The sequence below is a fragment of the Macaca thibetana genome, chromosome 10, assembly GCF_024542745.1.
Source record: "Macaca thibetana thibetana isolate TM-01 chromosome 10, ASM2454274v1, whole genome shotgun sequence".
Lineage (NCBI taxonomy): Eukaryota > Metazoa > Chordata > Mammalia > Primates > Cercopithecidae > Macaca > Macaca thibetana.
The window spans coordinates 36859340-36879558 of record NC_065587.1 but is presented as its reverse complement, the minus strand read 5'-3'; positions in this window follow the sequence as shown (position 1 = coordinate 36879558).

The window sequence follows — 20219 nt, the reverse complement described above, 5'->3', positions numbered from 1 at the left end:
GCCTGCTCTTGACTGGGGATTCTACTGAGGTGAGGCCAGGCCGCTCTTGTCCATTGTCATGTCCTCAGCAGGCACGCAGAGGCCTGTGACCATCAGTCAGTGTTGACAGGGTTAAGGCCGAGACCATCGACACCGGCGCCATCTCTTCTTTGTGATTATCTTTGTAAAGAATGTGCCAGGCCGGGCGCCGCGGCTCACGCCTGTAATCCCAGCACTTTGGGAGGCCGAGGCAGGCGGATCATGGGGTCAGGAAATCGAGACCATCCTGGCCAACACGGTGAAACCCCATCTCTACTGAAAATACAAAAAATTAGCCAGGTGTGTGGCGGGCGCCTGTAATCCCAGCTGCTCGGGGGGCTGAGGCGGGAGAATGGCGTGAATCCAAGAGGCGGAGCTTGCAGTGAGCTGAGATCGCGCCACTGCACTCCAGCCTGGGCAAGAGAGCGAGACTCTGTCTCAAAAAAAAAGGTGCCAAAATACACATAACAGAAAACTTACCATTTCAGCCATTGTTTTTTTGTTTTGTTTTGTTTTGTTTGTTTGTTTGTTTTTTGAGGCAAGCCCAGGCTGGACTACAGTGGTGCAATCACAGCTCACCATAGCCTTGACCTCCCAGGCTTAAGCAATTCTCCCGCCTCAGCCTCCTGAGCAGCTGAACTACAGGCCCGCACCACCACTCCCAGCAAATTCAGCCATTGTTAAGTGTGCTTTTCAGTGGCATTAAGGACATTCACAACGTTGTGCAACCATCACCACCATCTACTTCCAGAATCTTTTCAGTTTGTCAAAACACACCTTGTACCTGTAAGCCATCACTCCCAACCCCCTGCCCCCAGCCCCTGGCAACCACCAATCTCCTTATTGTCTCCGTGCCTTTGCCATTTCTGACATTTCATGAAAGTGGAATCATAAGTACCCTTTGTGTCTGGCCTCTTCCACGGAACGTCGAGTTTTCAAGGTTCGCCCTGTTGTAGCAGGAATCCGTGCTTCACTTATACTGCAAGGGCGGACCGTGGCATGGAGGTGCCGGGGTGGACGGCGTTTCACTGATCTGTCCTTGGCCTTGGCTGAGGGCACTGGGCCGGACACCCCCGCGTGGCTCCTGTGTCCTGTTGAAGACGTGTTGAATTCTGCCGTTCTCGAGATGCACGTGTACAGCTTTGGCCGATCCCCTGTTTTCAGCTGCAACTGTCTCCTGAGGTTGCAGATTCCCCTTTGGTCTTTGGTGTGTGGGGAGGGCTACAAATCCTCCCCAAGAGTGCCCACCCTGCCCCCGACTGGGGCAGATTCTGGTTATCCATAGGAGGCCCCTCCTGCCAGGACAGAGCTCATCCTCTCCAATTCCTGACCTCCCTCCCCCATCCTGGGCTGGAGCAGCCAAGCCCCGAGCTGGCGAAGCAACTTGAGCTCTTTGCAGGAGTGTCTGGGTGTGAGCATATGCGTGGCCGCCCACGTCTCCAGCTAGCCCCCCTGCCACACTACTAAATATTTTAGTGAATAAAAATTTTTTAAACGTGCGGCCAGATGTCCAGGTTGACAAAGTGCTTAAGGCGTTTGACTGATAAAAAGCTGGAACCCTTGGTAAATGGGGATTTAAAACAAGCCCTGAGGCAAGTGTGTGATATTAAAAACATCCTGGGCTCTTTTGTGCCGGGCCCAGGCGCACAGAGGCTTGAAGGCGAGCGTCCATCTGTCGCCGCCGTGTGTCCTGACACTCAACAAAGCCGGATCGATCTTCGAGGGGTGGCTGCTCTGCATCAGGCCCGGGTGGCTGGGCACGCACTCACCACAAAGGAGGCACCATCAATATTCATAAGCTGGGCCTTCGTGGCTGGGTTTACAGAGAGCACAAGGCAGCCAAAGGCCGGACACCTCTCCGTGGCACTGACTCTGGGCCTTGGCTGGCAGGGAGGAACAAGTTCTGCCTCCAGAGTCCCTATGAGCCTCTGAGAAACGGGCCAGGACTGTACAGAGGCCACAGTTCTCGAATGGATGAGGGGTAGAGGTCAGCCCAGGCTCCATGCGAAGCCAGAGGCTCCCCAGACTGGGAAGCGAGGGAGAGAGAAGGCCCTGGAAGGATGGGAGGCCCTGGGAGGGAGGCCCAGGACCACACAGGCACCCTTTGCAAAAAAACAAAAAAACAAAAAACAAAAAACCAAAAAAACAAAAAAGCTGAGAACGACCAGGGAGAACACCTGTCTGAATCCACGGACAGCCTGACCTCGGCTGTTTTCAAATGCAGAGGTTGATTTTCACACGATGCTCGCCAAGTGGATGGAGGCCCCAGGGGACTGACGTGAGTCCAGGACAGGGGACATCACTGACACGCAGAGACGCCGGTCCTTTGTGGTCTGACCTGTCCATCCATCACACTCTGATTTGTTGATTTCAGCCAGTATCACAGGGGCTTTGCTCAGGGTCTACGGTGCTCTCCTGAGGCCCTCTCCAATCATCTTGCTCCATCCTGACACGGACCACACGGAGAACTGGTGTCTTAAGAGGCAGGGCCTGGGCAGGCTGGGGAGGACTCCAGCATCTGGAAAAGGCCTGGCCTCAAGGGAGTGCTGGCCCCAGATTCCCCGGCATCGGAGCATCTGAGAAAGGCCACTGCACGTGGTTCTCAGGCAAGGACTCCAGGGACACGTTTAGCTCCAGGGCCTGGCGCCTGAGCCAGGGTCCAGTCTGGACCTGGGAGCTGGCCGACGTGGGTGAGGCCACCCTGGTTCCTCGCCCGTCTTGGTCCCAGCGTCCTTCTGAGAGGGAAGTGCCCCCTGCCCACACTTGCCTGGGGTGTAAGGATGCAAGCGTCTCCTTCCTGATGTTAGAACACAAAACCTGATAGGCGCTTGGACCTGGGGGTGAGGTGGCCCCTGTTTAGGTGAGGTTCTCAGGAGAGGCGGGCACGGGCACCAGGCAGCCCCTGGGGGCCCCAGAACCACAATCTTTCATGCAAACATGTTGGTCTTGACACCTGCTTGGCCCAGCTCTGTCAGACAAAGTCCCTCGCCCTGGTTACTGCCCAGGCAGGCTGGGGGACACCACAGTCATCTCCTCACAGGAGCTGGCGCTGTGGGAGGAGAGACCTTCCAGCCTGTGTCCAGCCCTCCTCAGGACTTTGTCAGGCCTGAGGACACCTCTCCTAAGCCTAGAAATGACCAACAGTGAGGAAACCTGGGGAGGAGGGCCCGGAAGCAGGAGCAGGCACTTCAGGCTCTGAGGATGAGGCTGGGATGGAGGAGAGCCTGGGGCTGCTCGGTGGTGCAAGTGGCATTGTGCAGGTGGGCAGTGGGACAGGATAGGTGGACTGGGGTGCAGGTGGACTGGGGTACAGGTGGGCAGAGGGTACAGGTGGGCAGTGGGACAGGATAGGTGGACTGGGGTGCAGGTGGACTGGGGTACAGGTGAGTGGGGGTACAGATGGGCAGGGGGTACAGGTGGGCAGGGGGTACAGGTGGTTAGTGGTGCAGGCGGGCACTGTTCAGGTGGGCAGAGAGTGCTGGTGGGTAGGGGTGCAGGTGTGCAGGGGCACAGGTGGGTGGGGATGCAGATAGGTGGGAGTGTAGATGGGCAGGGGTGTAGATGGGTGGGGTACAGGTGGGAAAAGGGCGATGGGGCCAGAGGGTGTAGGTGGGCAGAGGGTGCAGGCGGGGGGGTTGCAGGCGGGTGTGGGTGTAGGCGGGCGTGGGTGCAGGTGGGTGGGGGTGCAGGTGGCTGGAGGCTGACATGGGGGTGATGTAGGCATGGGTGTACGGTTGCCTGTAGGTGTAATTCTCCGCTCTGCCCTTAATTCAAATGCAAATGTCCAGCCCTGCGACTTCAGAGCCTTGGAGTTAGGAAACTGATTTTAACAGGGGAAAATGTGTCCCTAGAACAGGATTATCCTCCTGAAAACGGTGCCAGTTGGTGTCTGCGAACTCCGTCCTGTTGTGCATTCTCACTTTTAAGAGGGTGTCCACCCCTCCTAGGTGTCTGTGGGCCTCGTCTGCTGAGCCCAAGGGTGGCAGGAGCCATGTCATTTCACAGACCAGGACACGGAGGCTCACGGTGGCCAGCGGCTTGCCCAGTCTCTCGGGCATTGGTTCAGGCTCTGGCCCCTGCCTTGTGGGGATGCCCCAGTCTCCTATCGCAGCCTGCACCCTCCTGTGGGCCAGGCCAGCATGGTGGGCGAGAGGGTTCTGCAGAGAGAGCCGGGGGGCACGTTTGGGATTTTAGCACTCCAGTGTGCTTCCATTTTCTATTGGGGCAAGCAGTGTGGCTCCAGCGTCCCCTCCAGAACGTTCCTGTGGAAGCTCCGCTTTGTTTCAGAACAATAGAAGCTTAACGTAAACATGCAGAGGAAATGTAATGATGTCACAGTTTTTACTGAGACCTGGAATTCTCCTGTGATTGAGTCATGACCTGGGTTAAGCTCGTTAAGTTAATTAACGTGAGCATTATTACTGCTGATAAAAGATAGTCTCAGGGGATTGATGGAGCCAGTGTAGCTGCAGGGGTGGGCACATGGCGGGTGGGGATGGGGGACTCAGCAGAGACAGCTGGGGGGCCCGGAGAGGCCCTGCTAAAGCTGCAAAACAATCACATTCTCACACCCAGCTGCTCCCGCCCTGAGGACGCGGTGAACACAGAGCTTGGGGGACACACCCATCCAGCCTCGGGAAAGCCAGGCGTGTGAGGCGACTACTTGTACCTGCCGGACAGGAGCAGTGAGGATGAAGTGACACGCACAGACTTCGCCCTGAGGACAGAGGTCACTGTCACCAAAGACCCCCGAGAGAGGACGGTGATTGGTCTTGAAGGGTCAATGACGGACATTCCTTCGTACGTGGCCCCTCTTTTGGGATGCTAACTCCAGAGGCTGGAGACTCATCTGAAGGTTGAATTTAGACCCCATCATTATTTTTATATGTGTGGAGGGATCTTTGGGTGGTTTTCTTTATATTTTATATTATTTTATTTTGTTCTATTTTATTTTTTTGAGACAGAGTCTCCTTTTGTTGCTCAGGCTGGAGTGCAGTGACACCATCTCATCTCACTGCAACCTCCACCTCTCAGGTTCAAGCGATTCTCCTGCCTCAGTCTCCTGAGTAGCTGGGATTACAGGCGCGCACCACCATGCCTGGCTGATTTTTGTATTTTTTAGTAGAAACGGGGTTTCACCATTGTTGGCCAGGCTGGTCTCCAACTCCTGGTCTCAAGTTATCCTCCCACCTGGGCCTCCCAAAGTGTTGGGATTACAGCAACCTCCTGTGAAAACCGCCCAGCTAAGCCACACCCCAATTCCTGTTCCTCCGATACTGTGGTCAGAGGGGTTCAAAGCAGAGCGAGTCCATCTTGAGTAGGGACTGGGTAAAATGAGGCTCAGACCTGCTGGGCTGCACTCCCAGGGGTGAGGCGTTCTGAGTCACAGGATGAGACAGGAGGTTGGCAGGACGCTGGTATCACAGGATGCAGGTCGTAAAGATCCTGCTGAAAAACAGGATGTGGTAAAGATGCCAGCCAAAATGACCAAAACCAAGATGGTGAGAAGATTGGCCTCTGCTCACCCGCCCTGCTCATTACCCACTAATTATAATACGTTGGCGGCTAAAAGACACTCCCGCCAGGGCCATGACAGTTTACAGATGCCATGGCAACATCAGGAAGTTATGCTATATGGTCCAAAAAGGAGAGGAACCCTCAGTTCCTGGAATTGCCCACCTCTTTCCCAGAGAACTCACCAATAATCCACCCCTCGCTTAGCATATAATCAAGAAGTAACCGTAAGTGCCCTTAGTCAGCAGGCCATGCGGTGGCTCTGCCTACGAAGTCCCCCTTCTTGTATTCTTTTACTTTGTTAATTTACTTTCACTTTGTGGACTCGCCCCAAATTCTTTCTTGCATGAGACCCAAAAACCCTTTCTTGGGGTCTGGATCAGGACCCCTTTCCCTGCTCGTCTCCTCTCCGTCAGCCCAGGCCCCACACCTGTTTCCTGGTGTGGACACGGAGGACTGAAGCCATCCTCCCAGCCACTGGCACATGCCCCTCTGGGTGATCCGGCTGGCATCGCCTTCTCCTAACGTTCCTGGGGTGGCCCCCAAGGTGCTCACGACTCTCAGGAGAGCCCGGCAAGCCCACCCTCTGTGCTCCTTGGTCTGAGCATCCTGAGGTGGACGGTGCATGACCTTTTGCTCAAGAACGCAAATGCCTGGACCACGAGAGCGTGTGTGTGTGCCAGAGAGCTGCCTCCCCGCACACATTCCACCCCAGGCAGGGGCTGCCTCTGTGGGGCCAGCAGGGAGACGCGCCTGCGGCTGCCTTGGACCCTGGGTTCCGGCTCCTCCGAAAGCAGCGGGAGGCCCTGGGTCTCCTTCACCTGCCACCGCCCCATCTGCAAGAGGGGAAGGGGAGCCTGGCTTCGTGGCTTGCACTGCAGAGCGCTTAGGACCTGACCCACCCAATCTCCACAGCTCTTCAGAGCCTGTGAATGTGGTAATGCGTGATTAGGTCCCAGCTGGGAGTGTGCCGGCTGGTGGGCACTTAGTACCTGAGCCCACCCCATCTCCAACAACTCCACACGGCGGCTCCTGAGCTGGGCTATAGAGCAATTAGTACCTCACCCACCTCATCTCCAACACCTCCACAGTGGGGGCTGCTGAGCCTAGTACCTGACCCACCTCATCTCCACAGTGGGGGCTCCTGCCCTGGGCTCCTGAGTGCCCAGTACCTGACCCACCCAATATCCAACACCTCCACAGTGGGAGCTCCCGGGCTGGGCTGCAGAGGCCCACAGCACCACACAAGGGTCTCTGTGCCCAATTTCTGGGCACCCTGGCTGACCTGACATATGGGGTGGGAGCAGCTTTGCTGTCATGCACACTTGGTGGACTTTCATACTGACAGTTTGCCCACCCTCTCCTCTCATTCCTCTGGGAGAAAAAACGTACAGGGAAGATGTGAACAGGCCCAAGTGGAAAGGAAAGCTGCCACCCCAGGAGGATGCCAAAGGGCGTGGGGCGCAGGTCCACACTGCGGCTCAGGTTTAGGAGATCTCACAGCAGGTGCTGCTTTTGTCTTCTGGGGCTGCCACCATGAAGCACCACAAACTGGGCAGCTTAACCAAGAGAAACGGATCCCCTCATGGTCCTGGAGGCCAAAAGTCCTAGATCAAGGTGTGGGCGGGGCGTAAGTCCTCCTAGGGGGACTCTCTTTGCCTCTGTCTACATCTGGTGGTGGCCGTCAGTCCTGGCTTGCAGCACTACAAGCCATTGGCAAAGGCCAGGAAGTCAGAGATGGAACCCTGGGCTGCTGCTCAGAGGAGCCGGGCTCCGTCACACACACGATGCACACAGTTCCCAGGTCGACTAAGGAAGCAGCCAGAAGCCCTGTTTGCAACAGGCTGTCATTCTGCTTCTAGGGAAGGGATATTTACTCAGATACACGGTGTCTCTGCAGGCAGATGAGAAACCAGCCACTGCGCACCTTCTGAGGAAGGCGCTCGTCCCGGCAGGAGGACAGGGAGGCCTGATTCCTGGAGCTGTGTCTCATTTGAAACTGTCCTCCGCCACTGGGAACATTCTTAACAGAAGAAAATATCCATAGTGGCCTAAGTGGTAGCCCTGAGAAGGCAGGTCCACACCCGAATCTTCAGAGCCTGTGAATGTGGCAAAACACGTAATTAGGTTAAGGGTTCCAAGAAGAGGGGCTTATCCTGGGTCCCCAGAGGGCCCCCTGATGCCATTACCTGTGACATGGTCTGGCTCTGTGTCCCCACTCAAATCTCATGTTGAATTGTGATCCCGAGAGTTGGAGGCGGGGCCTGGTGGGAGGTGGTTAGGCCATGGGAGTGGCTTCTAATGGTTTAGAACCATCCTTGCGTGCTGTCTCGTGATAGAATTCTCACGAGAGCTGGTGGTCTAAAAGTGCGTAGTGCCCCCACACCCCACTCTCTCTTCCTCCTGCTCAGCCATGTAGGATGCCCTGGCTTCCCCTTTGCCTTCCACCGTAGACTGTAAGTTTCCTGAGGCTTCCCCAGCCACACTTCCTGTACAGCCTAGGGAACCAGAGCCAATTAAACTTCTTTTCTTTATAAACTACCCAGCCTCAGGTAGTTCTTCATAGCAATGTGAGAATGACTAATACAACATACATGCTTTTTCCCTTTTCTTTCTTTTTTTTTTTTTGAGACAGGGTCTTGCTCTATTGCCCTGACTGGAGTGCAATGGCACCATCGCAGCTCACCGCTGCGGCCGAAACCCCCCGGGCTCAAGTGATCCTCCTACCTCAGTCTCCTGAGTAGCTGGGACCACAGGTGTGTACCACCACACCTGGCCTGCATGCATCCTTAGAAGAGAGAGGCAGGGGAGTTTGGGGACGAATGCACAAAGAGGAGAAGGTGATGTGAAGACAGATGGGGCCATGTCACCTGTGTGACCAGCAATGCTCTGATTCATGCTCTGCCCTGCCTATGCTGAGGGACAGATCCCACAGGGAAACCCGAGCCTCTCCCATGAGATAGGAACTGCCCGTCTCCTCTCCAAATGGAGATTGAACAGACGCTGTTCCACGGATGGGAGCGAGGGCAGCAGCAGCTAGACCAGGCCTGTCTCTACCTCCCACACAGGCAGCAGTGTCCAGATGGAAGTGTGGAAGTGTGTGCCCCAGGGTGTGTGTGCAGACGTGTGCACACATATATGGATGTGACCGTTGGGTACTGGGATGAAGGGGCTGAGAGGGATGGAGGAAGAGGAGGGTGGTAAGAAGTGGGTTTTTCATGGGCCCAGCTTGCTGTGCAGGCTGACTGGGGTTCGAGGTACACCCCTCTCCTCCCCAGGCATGGCTGGCTTCACCGTGCATGCCCTGAGCAGCTGCCCAGGGCCCTGTGATGAGCAGGGACCTGTGCTTGGTTTAATTCTCCGAAGTCGCCATATTGAAATCCTTGACAGCTTTGGAACAAGGTCCCCATATTTTCATTTTGTGCCGGGACTGCAAATTCTGTAGCCAGTCCTGCCCCCAGGAAACTCACTGGAAAGGTGTTTACATCATCCTTTGGAGGAAGGGGCAGCAGGGCAAGGTCACTCCTGGAATTTTGGTTGCATTTAATAACTGCAACAGCATCTAAGGTGCTGGCAGCTGCAGGAGTTTACCTGGTTAGTGTGGCAGGGGAGGCTGGGAGCAGGGGAGGCTGGGAGGCAGGCAGAGGGTGGGAGCAGGGGAGGCTGGGAGGCAGGCAGAGGGTGGGAGCAGGGGAGGCTGGGAGACAGGGGAGGCTGGGAGCAGGGGAGGCTGGGATGCAGGGAAGGCTGGGAGGCAGGCAGAGGCTGGGAGCAGGGGAGGCTAGGAGCAGAGGAGGCTGGAAGCAGAGGAGGCTGGGAGCAGGAGAAGTTGGAGGCAGGGGAGGCTGGGAGCAGGGGAGGCTGGGAGGCAGGGGAGGCTGGGAGCAGGGGAGGCTGGGAGGCAGGGGAGGCTGGGAGCAGGGGAGGCTGGGAGGCAGGGGAGGCTGGGAGCAGGGGAGCTGGGAGGCAGGGGAGGCTGGGAGCAGGGGACGGCTGGGAGGCAGGGGGAGGCTGGGAGCAGGGGACGCTGGGAGGCAGGGGAGGCTGGGAGCAGGGGACGCTGGGAGGCAGGGGAGGCTGGGAGCAGGGGAGGCTGGGAGCAGGGGAGGCTGGGAGGCAGGGGAGGCTGGGAGCAGGGGACGCTGGGAGGCAGGGGAGGCTGGGAGCAGGGGACGCTGGGAGGCAGGGGAGGCTGGGAGCAGGGGAGGCTGGGAGCAGGGGAGGCTGGGAGGCAGGGGAGGCTGGGAGCAGGGGAGGCTGGGAGGCAGGGGAGCAGGGGAGGCTGGGAGGCAGGGGAGGCTGGGAGCAGGGGAGCAGGGGAGCAGGGGAGGCTGCTGGGAGGCAGGGGGAGCAGGGGACGCTGGGAGGCAGGGGAGGCTGGGAGCAGGGGACGCTGGGAGGCAGGGGAGGCTGGGAGCAGGGGAGGCTGGGAGCAGGACAAGCTGGAGGCAGGGGAGGCTGGGAGCAGGGGAGGGAGACCAGATGTAGCAAGTAAAAACACGGGATGCCCCCAGTTAACTTCGAGTTTCAGATGACTATAAATACATTTGTAGGGTAAATATGCCCCATGCAATACTTGGGACCTAGTTACTGTTTCTGAATCTGGCACCCCAGCTGGGGGTGTTCAGCCAGGTGGGCAGGGAATCCCAGCGGTTTCCAGGCGGGCTTTATCCGTGGGTACCGAGTCGGGGGCCTTTGCCTGTAGCAGACCCTGGGGCCGGACAGCCGCTTCTGTGCAGACCTGCCTGTCCTCCTCCCATTGAGGTTCTGAGGCAGGAGTGCAGCCCCAGGCAGGCTCCTGGTCCAGAGGCATCCAGGGACCACGTCATCCCTGGAATTTTGGTTGCATTTAATAACCGTAATGTGCAGAGAAGCGGGTCAGCGTTTCAGATTAGCGCCCAGCACGTAACGAGGGCAGCTGCTTCTGTCCATCTGGAACTTGCTCTGGTCTCTCTTGGCCAAGGCTCAGCCCACAGGCCTCACCCACCGACGCCTGCTGGTCTCCATTTAATGAGCGATTTTGGATTAAAATGGGAGTCAACAACAGGGCACAATCTACATTAAATCTCGGCAAAATGAAAATTGCGAAGATTGACTTAGGGTGTTACGGGGGAAATATAATCAGAGCTTATCCATAACATCCCACAGTGCCCGACAGATAACTGAGCTGCCTAGAGGGGGATTAGGAACGTGGGCTTGTGGAGACAGCCCCGCTGTGTCTGGGCCCGGCCTGGGAGGTGGCTGGGAGCAATGCACCAGGCTCCGTTTGGGGTGCTGATGTCTTGACATCGTGACTTCCCCTGGTGGGAGCACCCTAAACCTGCTTTGTCTATTAAAGGCCTGTCCATCAAGACATACAAGAGAAAAATTTGAGACAAGATCCGAGTAGGAAAACCCACCCGCCGTGTTGCACCTTCTAGAGACAAAGAACTGTAAAACGTGTCTCTGGCTGGGCCCATTCCACATCAGGAGCTGCTAGTCTGGTCCTTTCTCATTTGCTGGTTTATTGCAAGATCGCATAGCCGTTTCGTGACTGGTTTATATTCTGCAGTGTTTGCAGTCAGGGCTGGGGACGTCTCCAGGTTAATGCCAAGTGACAGGCAGCTTAGCAGCAGCCCTGGGGGCTGAGCTCACAGGGGCCTCCCTGGCGTCCCCTCCAGACCATTGCTGCTGTTTCAATCTGTCAGTCCTGCAAGGGCCTCAGCCCCCAGCACCCCAGGCCTTTCCACGCCACGCAGCCTTCCCTTCGCCCGTGCGTGCCTGACCCACTCACTCCCCTTGCCTGTCTCCACCCGTCAACCCGGCGCTCGGTGTGCTGTGCTGCGGCTGGAATCTGGAGAAGTGTTTCTGGAAATGTGGGAGACAGCCGGGCTGCTTCCGAAGGGCTGCCAAGCACGCATCGCACTGTGGATTCTCCGTGTGCCGTGCTCAGTGGCCCAGAACTGCAGGCAGGTCCGTGGATCTTTCCAGCAAGATTAAGGCCAGGCCAATCACTTCATTCCCCAAACGTCTCTTTCACGTCACAGAGGCTCATGCAGGGCTCCTCCTGCAAAAATCAAGGCAGTATATGACTTTCAGAGCTTCAGTGAGAGCCCCAGTGGGGTAGCAGAATAAGAATGACAGCAACTCCTGGCCTGGCCGCGCCGGGGTTCACGGAAGCACCTCCTGCAGCTCCTCAACTCCCCAGAGCAGCCACGTTAACGCGGATTGTCAGTCCGGGTCACGGGGAGGGAAGGAAGACAGACGCGAAGGCCCCAGTCCCGTGACTCCGTTTATATGACATTCTGGAAAAGGCAGAACTCGGGACAGAACACAAGCCAGGGATCCCAGGGGCTGGGACTGGGGCCACAGCAGGACCTTTGGGGTGATGCAGTGTTCTTTGTCTCGACTGGTGGGGGCCACGCGGCCGTGCTGTCTCAGAAGGGTGAATGCTACTGTACATAAATTATACCTCAATATACAAATGATCAAATCATAGCAAAGTCCTGGACATGGAGCGTGACGCTGGCTGTGCCACACTGCGTGTCCTTCATGCCACCGAACCATACACTTAAAAACGGTTACCACAGTGAGCTCCAGGTGATGCATATTTCACCACAACAGGAGAAAGAAAACAATCGCCTTCGAGGGAATTCACTGCCGCCCGGAGGAGCTGCCCCACGTTTCCTCCACTGCAGACTCTTCAAGCGAGAACTTGCTGCACCTGCCCCTTCCGGCGGCTGCTCTTTAGTGAAGGGCTGTGGTGCCTGCATCACGACCATACGCGTGGAGCCGCGTGACTCTGGTCCGGTTGGAGGCTGCTGCGTCTGTGGGACTGCAGCTGACGCTGATGCAGTGCCCATGTGGGCCTGGAGTGGGGAGGTCCCCCCTTAACCCTCAGGATGCGGTTCAATGACGGTCATTCCCCAGCAGAGAAGGTGGCCAGACGGGTGAGGGGAGCCAGGGCCAGCCTGCAGGTGCAGCCCTCAGCCGCCACCTGGCATGGAGTTTGCCAAGGACAGGGGCACAATGCCAAGGCTGGAGCCCAGGTGGAGACCTTACCCTCAGCCTGCCAGGCAGTGTGTCTGGACAGCAGCAGGGCCCTGGACACGCCCCTCCCTCCCCAGCACGCCAGCCTCTGAGTGCGTCTGTTAATTTGTAATTATTTTGGAAACACCTGTTCAGCTACATGATTGGGGCAAGGTGTGGGGAGCGTCCTCTTTCCACAACACAGTTTGCTGCTGCAGGCTGTATAGAGGCTGCTTAGTGACACTGCCTCCTGGAGAGTCCATCTGTCCCCGTCCCCTCCTCTGTCCGCACAGCTGCATTCCCACACAATATCAATTAGCCACAGCATCACCACCACCTGTGCCGGAGACGCGTCCCTCACTGATAACCAGCAGGTTTGGGGGAGCCATGTCCCCTCAAAGTTACCTTTTAAGCCTCATTAAGCAGAAAATCAGAGCCGACTTGCCACACCCATGCTCACTGAAAGGTGCCGACCCCCCCCATGCCCCACCTCGGACTCCCGGCCCTTGCAGGAAGGCCCCCTTCTTCCTCTTGTCAAATCTGATGGCCCAGGAGGCCCAGCTGCTGGCTGAGCAGGGCGGGTCAGGTGGAGGCTTCCAGGGGTAAAATATTGGGACCCAGGAAGTGACTGAGGCTCAGGGGATGGAACCCCCGCCCCACCAACCTAGTTCTTAATCCCTTTCTGCAGAGCCAATATTCGCCATATTCCGCCATTCCCATCCTGTCTAGGTGGCTGCCACCTCATGCACCGGCCCTTCCTCCGCCTCCGGTCTGCACTGAACGCTCTCGCCCACCTTCCGGAACAGCCATGAGGCAGAGGTGACCCCACCCTGTGTGAGGCTCAGGCGTTTCTCCCGGGCTGACACCCCATTTCCTCCAGGCCACAGCCACGAGATGCTCTTTGGTCTCGGGCCACATCTCTACACTGTGTGTCTTGGGGCGATGCTGCAGTGGGCACAGCTGTGGCCTCGGGGACTGACAGTAAAGTTTAATTTTATTTTTAATATTTTTTGAGATGAAGTCTTGCTTTGTCGCCCAGGCTGGAGTGCAATGGCCACGATCTCGGCTCACTGCAACCTCCGCCTCCCCAGTTCAAGCGATTCTCCTGCCTCAGCCTCCAGAGTAGCTGGGACTATGGGTGCACACCATGCCCGGCTAATTTTTTTCTTGTATTTTCAGTAGAGACTGGTTTTGCCATGTTGGCCAGGCCGGTCTTGAACTCCTGACCTCAGGTGATCTGTCTGCCTTGGCCTCCCAAAGTGTTGGGATTACAGGTGTGAGCCACCGCGCCCAGCCTGACAGTCAAGTTTTAAATCTGAGCTTTGGTGCTTTGGAAAGAGTAACCTTCTCTCCCAGCCTAAGGTTTCTCCTGAAAAAATGGTCAATGGAATCCCACAGGCCTGTTGTCTCCAGTCCACAGCTTCCATTTCAAAAGGCTCTGAAAACGGAAATGTTAAAAAAAACACTCGTTTGATAGCAAAGCCTGCCCTGGAGTGACCCGAGGCCGGATGTGGTGTTCGCCCCAGTTTCCCTTCTGGGGGGGAGAAAGCCTGAAGGGAGCCATGGCCGAAGGACCCCCACACCGAGGACAGGCCGCCATCCTCCCTTTTCCTCGCCCTCCTCTGTGTCTGGGTTCAGGGAGGCTCCATGTGCCTCTGGCTGTGACATCTGCGAGTGGGGTGTGCCCTGGGTGCCACGCAGCCTTCCTGCTGGGCAATGAGGACACACTGGCCTGCTCCCATCTTCCCTTCCCTCTCTATGCTCACCCCTTCGATGGGCACACTCATCGGTGGGGACAGCCCGGGAACCTCCAAAGCTCTGACTCTCTCTTCTCCTTCCAGAAAGGGTTACAGGACCTGACCTCTGGGGCACCCAACTCATTCTATTTGCCAGGGCTTTCCAGGTTTTAAGACTGAAAGGGCTGTGTCCTGGGAATTAGAATGGTGGCTCCCATCTCACCTCGGTGAAACACACAAGGCAAACTTGACAGAAAGGGAAGGAGGGCCCCAGAGATCTCTCTGGGCTGGGGGCGGAGGGAAGTGGGGGCAGCAGGGCTGTCCTGGCAGGTCAGGGTTGTGCTGTAAGAGGATGAAGGCGAGGGGGCTGGAAACCCACACAGAAAGAGAGCTGTATGCAACACCACACCACAAACATGCTTATATATGCACGCACGTGCACACACCCCACATGCATGCACACACATGAAAGCACCCGACATGCATGCACACACCTCACACATGCATACACACCCCCACATGTATGCACACATGCCACACACATGTGCACACTCCCTCATGCATGCACACACACCACACACATACGCACACATACACACACCCCACATGCATGCACACACACCTCATGCATGCACACACACCTCACACATGCACACACACTGCATATACATGCAGACATACCACACATATGCACACACACCCCACATGCAAGTACACATCCCCACACATATGCACACCCCCCCATGCATGCACACACCACACATATGCACACCCCCACATGCATGCACACACACCACACATACGCACACACATACACCCTGCATGCATGCACACACACCTCACACATGCACACACACCTCACGCATGCACACACACTGCACATGCATGAAGACACACCACACATATGCACACCCCCCACATGCATGCACACACCGCACATATGCACACCCCACATGCATGCACACACATCACACACATGCACACACATGCACACCACCACATGCATGCACACACATCACACACGTGCACACACGTGCACACCACCACATGCACACACATCACACACGTGCACACACGTGCACACCACCACATGCATGCACACATATCACACACGTGCACACACGTGCACACCACCACACGCATGCACACACATCACACACCCGTGCACACACGTGCACACCACCACATGCATGCACACACATCACACACGTGCACACATATGCACACCACCAGATGCACGCACACACACCACCCATATGCAGACACACACACACCACATATGGACGCATGCACACACACATCATATATTCACACGTGTCCACACAGGCACACCACATGGACACACACATACAGCACACACAGACACACATACACAGACACAAACACAAGTTTGGGTAACACACTTGGGCAGAGATAATTTTTGCCCCATCTGATGTCTGCCTGTCTCGAGACTAGGCTGACGACAGGCGGTCAGTTGCCCCACCAAAGCCAGTCTTTTCTTTCCAGACCCGCCAGGCCTCCCACAAGCCAGATGAAACCAGTGACCAGGGGCTTGAGACTCACTATACATTTGGGATATTTTTAAAAGCATGGGTTGATGGTTAGGGGAGCAGAGCTACTCAGACAAGAGGGGGTGCACTGCACAAGCACCCCATCTTCTGCAGAGAACATTGAGAGAGGAGGAGGAGGCGGCGGGAGGGGAAGGGGAGGGGGAACAGGGGAGAACAAGCCCAATGCTTTTCCTTCTGTTAGCGCTCTGGAAGCTGCTAAGGTAGAGGGCAGGAGAGCAGATGGCTTTGGATGCATCTGCTCATTCTGGACACACCGCTGAGGCCACCACCCTGAGGGTGGATCCAGAGTAAAAGCAGGGGCGTGCTTTTCTCCTCCTGGCAGTAGGTGAAGATGCTTATTTTGGAAACCCAGATTCCTGAATGTGAAATGAACACCTTCCCGTTTGTCTGTAGTGCTTGAAATGAAAGCGAAGGCTTCACCAACTTCTCAGCTGAGGGCCATGGGGACACTCTCTGGCAGGTGGGATGGTTCTGCCCAGGGGCTTGGTTAGTGTGGGGTCTGGAGAACGAGTTTCTCCCCTCTGTTTCTTCCACCAGCAGCCTGGGCCTGTTGGCACTCACTGGCTCATGGTCGGTGGGTTTCGGAATCCCAGCCCCTAAAGCTGTGGGTGTGTTCATGGACGGAACACCCTTGCGACGAGTCTCCCACCAGTTTGCATTACGCGGACCCACCGGGACGCAATGCCCCAGGAGTCTGCTGGCTGTGGACGATGGTTTTGTTTCCGTGCATGAAACGCAGAGACCGTTTGACCCTGTAACTTTGGTAGCTTTGGTGTTATCTGTGGTCGGAAAGCAGGAAGTGCTGGGGGCCGGAAGCAGCTCCAGATGCCAAGAGCGCGTAGAGGCTCTGGACAACGGCGACAAAAATGCGTCCTGTCAGATGCCTTGTGGCCATCAGAGAGCACCGTGGGTCCTGTCTGTGTCTCGGGGTTTGCGGCCACAGATCCGGACTGGTGGAGGCCTCATTAGGACAGCAAGGGCCACCCACGTGCATGGGGAGATTGGCCTCACGTCAGGGCGAATCAGGGGGTCCCAGGGGAGCAACTGACTGTGGGCTCATTACTTTTGACAAAACCCAGCTTGGAGGCAAAACGAGGCTGGCTAGGAAGAGGTGTAGACATTCTCTGAGGCGCACTTTAGCCAAGATCATGGTCCCGTGTCCTGGGGTCCCAGGTGGGGCAGGCACGCGTGCTGGCCGTGTGTGTCTAGGGCAACAGAGACCATTGGCAGGCCCGTGTGCCGCTCTGCGCTGTTTCTGACCACCGTGGCCCCCAGAAACGCACGCAGAGGCAGCTTGCCTGCGAGGGCGGCTCTCAGAGGATGCCCACGGATGCCTGGGCAAAGACACACCCGGGAAAGACAGAGACAGGAGAGGGCACACTGGTGTGCTCAGAGACCCCCTTCCATCCATGCCCCTCAGAGGGGCTCCTCCTCTTAGGTTAACTTCGAGGATAATTCTGACTGTCTTCCCAATCAGCTACTACACAACAGCTTTTATACATTTATGTGAGTAAATGTGCCTCAGGCACGTCAGATTGGAAATAATACAGCATAAATCACTTTTTACAACAAGTAAAACAGTTGAATCAAAGGTGACTTTGCTAATTGTTTGAACCTTTTCTGCATTCGGGGTAGCACAGGTTTTGTCCCTTTGGGATTAAATTTGCAAACGCACATCAACTTTCTAATTTTACGAAACAGACTTTGGTTGGAGTATTGGAACACAGGATCCAGGGTTATGAGTTCAAAGAGGTAATTGTTGGAGAAATAATTTAATACATCACAAATCCCTCTATTTCCATCTCTTCAAATGGGATGCCAAAAGCGATTAAAGACTAAAAACATATCACAAGCAAATTCACATTAGAAAATTGCTGTAATCACTCTGCTGGATTAACCAGGGTTGAGGAGCCTCTGGCGGCTGGTTCCAACAGGAGGTCTTCGGAGAGCGATGGGGAAGCCAGAGTGGCTTTGGGGCTGGAGACCGTTTGTGCATTTCACCCATCCTTTCAGGAGAACGGTGTTTGTCCTTCACGAAGAGGTGCCTCTTCTCATGTTCCCCTCCTGCAAGGGAAACAGACACGTGCATTTGGTAACGTAAGCGTCTGTAAAGCAGGCGGCTGGTCATTGGCTTAACCATAAGGTAAAACAAAGTTCCCCAACGAGTCTAGTGACAGCTGCGCTCATGAAAAAAAAATCCCATCGTTGGGATGAAATGATCAGCTAAAGGAAGCTGTTGGAAGCCAGCGTGCCTGGTCGACCAGGGTCTGTGCATGAACTTCTGTGGGCTGGATGGACCCAGTGGCACCGGACAGGTCCTAGGGTGGAGCTGGAGCTGGGGCAGTTCTGCCCTGAGATACGAGGCCAATTGCCTGTTACTGAAAACCAGGGATGCAGTTTCAGGTGAGTGAATTTCTTAACTGGGGGAAGCAAAGCTCTTTGTAACACACTGGGCACCATCGGAACCAAAAGTGCTAGGGCCACGGTGCCTCACCCAGGAGGTGGCAAAGTCCAGGGCACCTTGGTTTCAGGCAGGAAACTGCATTTAAAGGGCTGCCTTGTCTGAGGTATACTGACCACGGGGCATCCAAACGTGCGGAAATGCAGGAGAAGCGTCTGTCTCTTTAAGAAATGAAAAAAGGAGAGGCCCTGTGAACCCCTTGTTTGTTTTTTAACCTGCTGGGCCCTCTATTTTTACCCAGCAAGCTAGAGAGTCCTTGGGGAGCAAGGGAGCAGGCATGGCCATCAGTGCATGAAGACACAAGTGGGACCTAGTCAGGCAATCTGCGTCTCCTGACCCCAGCGAGGGACTCTTACAGAGCCACTGGGCTCGGAGAAGCCTGTCCCAAGCTTCCACAAACTAGGCTTCACAAAAGGACCCCTTTCCAAAGAGAGGCCAAGCCATCAAGAGAATGGGTCTTGGCCAGGTGCGGTGGCTCATGCCTGTAATCCCAGCACTTTGGGAGGCTGAGGCAGGTGGATCACTTGAGGTCAGGACTTTAAGACCAGCCTGGGCAACATGGCAAAATGACGCCTCTACTAAAAACACACAAATTAGCCAAGTGTGGTGGCACTCGTCTATAATCTCAGTTACTCAGGAGGTGAAGCAGAAGAATAGCTTGAACCCAGGAGGCAGAGGTTGCAGTGAGCAGAGATCACATCACTGCAGTTCAGCCTGGGCAACAGAGTGAGACTCCGTCTCAAAAAAAAAAAAAAAAAAAAAAAAAAATTCTGTGAGTCGCTCAAGCAGCAGCCAGCAGGGCCCATACCTTTACTCTGTGGCTACAGGAGGACGAAGGCAGCATGGCTCCCAGACAAACCCCTTGGCAGGGCTGGAGGACCCGAGGCAGTCACCACAGTGGACTGACTTTGGGGAGTTCGCCTTGTAATCTGCTGTCTCCTGTTTCCTAGGCTTGGGTGTGGTTGGCATGTGTGAGGCTGGAGGGGCGTGTGGACCCAGTGACTCAGTGGGTACAGCCTCTGCCTTTCCTGCCGCCGGCCCGTGCCCCAGCCCCAGCCCCAGCCCCAGCCTGTACTTTGGAGAAAGGCTCGGTGAATTAGGATTGGAAGAAAAATAAGGATGGGGCATTTCCTATTTGCCCAGTTCTAGAATGGACTCCCTGAGTCCATGGCATTTCCTGGTTATTATTAAACAGAGAAAGAAGCAAGGAGCACTTTGTATGCTTGGCATTTTCACAGCCGAGAGCTGCAAAACCCGAGGCTGCCAAACCACACGTGATCACTGAACACTGAAACGCATTGAAACATGGCTGGTATGAACAGAGCTGGGCTTTAAGGGCAAAACGCATGCTGGAACTTGAAGACTTAGTGCCAAGAAAGTAAAACATTGAATAATTTTAAATACTGATGACACACTGACATTGTATTTTGGATGTGTTGGGATAAGTATTAAGTTATCAATAAAAATAATTTCACCTGCTTCTATTTTCTTTTTTAATATGGCCACTTGAAAATGTAAAATTCTACACACGACCACATTCTCTATGTGCAGCAACACTGGTCACGGGGGTGGTGTGAACATCTCGGTTCTGGGGACGTGGCCTTCCACCTCCCACGGTCTGCACATCTCCAACTAGGAGGAATCTAAAGGTAAGCATCTTAGCCAGACCTGATGGCTCAGCCTATAATCCCAGCACTTACTTGGGAGGCCGAGGCAGGCAGACCACTTGAGGTCAGGAGTTCAAGACCAGCCTGGCCAACATGGTGAAGCCCCATCTCTACGAAAAAATACAAAAATTAGCCAGGCGTGGTGGCACACATCTGTAGTCCCACCTACTAGGGAGGCTGAGGCAGGAGAATCACGTGAACCTGGGAGGCAGAGGCTGCAGTGAGCCAAGCCAAGATTGTGCCA